We start from the raw sequence: 2,560 nt of genomic DNA on the forward strand, positions 1-2,560 counted from the left end.
AATATCATTGGCAACCTGCTAAAATAAATCATGGGAAAAAGTTTACACTTCAGCAATTATCTGATAAGAACTGTTGGCTAGCAGCAAGCCTATGAAAACAGACTTGGGGGATGACTAGGAGGCTTGATTCACCACTGTGTTACTCCAGTTTTATGCTACTGTAACTTCACTAAAATCAGTGGAATTTCATTGGACTAAAGCTGGAATGGGGAATCAGGCTCTAAAGTATGATTGTCACTGAGATTTGTTACTCTCTACCCACTATTTTTTTTTAATTAAATATAACACTCACAGCATCATTTCCTCTCAATTTCAACGCAGTTTACTTAAAATGTTTTGTCTGTATTATCAGAATCACTGCAAACATTTTCTGCCACATCTATAGGGTGAGAGAAATAATGGACTCCTTCCTTCTCAGCAGAACTAAAAATAAACTTATCTTTGATGTTTATTTTTTATGTAGTAAAATGTGTGAGTTGAACAACAGAACTTCTGAGATTCTAGACCACATGACCTGCCGTTTAATAAATTATTTTCCAAAGCTCCCTTTTCAGATTGAAGTCTTTGATTGTTCATATTTTTAACTCAGGTCCAGATTCTCATCATAGAATCATAAATGATTAGGGTTGGAAGAGACCTCAGGAGGTCATCTAGTCCAACCCCCTGCTCAAAACAGGAGCAACACCAACTAAATCATCTCAGCCAGGGCTTTGTCAAGCCGGACCTTAAAACCCTCTAAGGATGGAGATTCCACCACCTCCTAGGTAACCCATTCCAATGCTTCACCACCCTCCTAGTGAAATAGTGTTTCCTAATATCCAACCTAGACCTCTGCTACTGCCACTTGAGACCATTGCTCCTTGTTCTGTCATCTGACACCACTTGAGAACAGCCTAGCTCCATCCTCTTTGGAACCCCCCTTCAGGTAGTTGAAGGCTGATATCAAATCCCCCCGATAAATAGTATCAGAGGGGTAGCCATGTTAGTCCGGGTCTGTAAAAGCAGCAAAGAGCACCTCATAGACGAACAGACGTATTGGAGCATAAGCTTTTGTGGGTGAATACCCACTTCGTTGGATGCATGCATTTAAAGGTAGCCATCCTTCAGCAAAAAAACGTCAGGACCAGACTTCAAAGAGAAATTGCTGAGCTTCAGTTCATCTGCCAATTTGACACCATCAGCTCAGCATTAAACAAAGACTGTGAATGGCTAGCCAACTACAAAAGCAGTTTCTCCTCCCTTGGTGTTCACACCTCAAATGCTAGAAGAGGGCCTCATCCTCCCTGATTGAACTAACCTCGTTATCCCAAGCCTGATTCTTGCCTGCATATTTATACCTACCTCTGGAAATTTCCACTACATGCATCCGATGAAGTGGGTATTCACCCACGAAAGCTTATACTCCAATACGTCTGTTAGTCTATAAGGTGCCACAGAACTCTTTGTTGCTTATCCTGATAAATGTTCATCAAAAATTACATTCATTGCTATTATTTTTGTTAGAATATGCATTTACATCCTTTTAAATTCTCTAATTCAATGCCATGTACCCTTTCTAAAAAGAACAATGTCATAATTACATTTTCAATGGTGTTTGCATAAACATCCTTTCACCTTGTTTTGTGAAGTTGTCTGGAGGGGGATGAATTTGACAGAGTTTCTGTCAACATTTCTGATTTGGAAAAACAAATGAACCATTTTCATTTTAAAAGCACAAAAAGAAAGTGCAAGTTGGATATTAGTGGCAATTTTAACAGCAGCTAATCTTACCTGTGAGGTTATCGGCTGCTGGATGATCCTATTTAAATCACCTTTGATACCAGAGTTTGCATTATGAAGCATATGCTATATCTACCTCTTCCAATGAAAAAGGGTATTATTATTCAGTTATCAGAATTTATGCTAAAACAATACACTTCTTTTCAGAGAAATTTGCTTCCTTATTTCCTCTAGAATAATTTAGCTTTACATTTCAAAAGAGCAAACACAGAAGTTCAGGAACATGCTAATTTGTAAGAGTTGGATGCTGCAACCCTGACTCAATGTGAGTAATTCATGCCAATATGAGTGATGCTGTAGAATCAGTGTGACCAAAGATTGCTCATGTGAGGAAAGGCTGGGAATAAGGGCCTCAATACACCAACTAGTTACTGAAATGAGAGACATATTGAAACACAGAATCATAGAATATCAGGGTTGGAAGGGACCTCAGGAGGTCATCTAGTCCAACCCCCTGCTTAAAGCAGGACCAATCCCCAACTAAATTATCCAAAAGTAACTCATTTCGCCCAATGTGGGGCTCGAACCCATGACCCTGAGATTAAGAATCTCATGCTCTATGGACTGAGCTAAGTGGGCTGCTCAAATCTGTGGTGGGTATAGTTTTGAAATGTATTTTGTTCACAATTGAACTAATCTACGATAACGAAAAAGATTAAAACCTAAATATTGAATTTACATCTATTTGCACCTGACTGGAAACCTCACACATATTATATGCTTTAAAGGAAGAATTATGCAGTTTGTTAAACTATTTGGTCTATACTGTGGCCCAACTTTG

At 38.8% G+C, this 2,560-nt stretch overlaps 1 non-coding gene across 1 annotated transcript; it reads right to left on the bottom strand.

Moving 5' to 3' along the window:
• Positions 1–2,285: 2,285 nt before the first annotated feature.
• On the bottom strand, positions 2,286–2,358 carry TRNAK-CUU (transfer RNA lysine (anticodon CUU)). The gene has a single exon. It is a non-coding gene; the product is annotated as a tRNA-Lys (tRNA).
• Between the last annotated feature and the right edge of the window lie 202 nt (positions 2,359–2,560).

The sequence above is a fragment of the Caretta caretta genome, chromosome 2 (genome assembly GCF_965140235.1).
Source record: "Caretta caretta isolate rCarCar2 chromosome 2, rCarCar1.hap1, whole genome shotgun sequence".
NCBI lineage: Eukaryota > Metazoa > Chordata > Testudines > Cheloniidae > Caretta > Caretta caretta.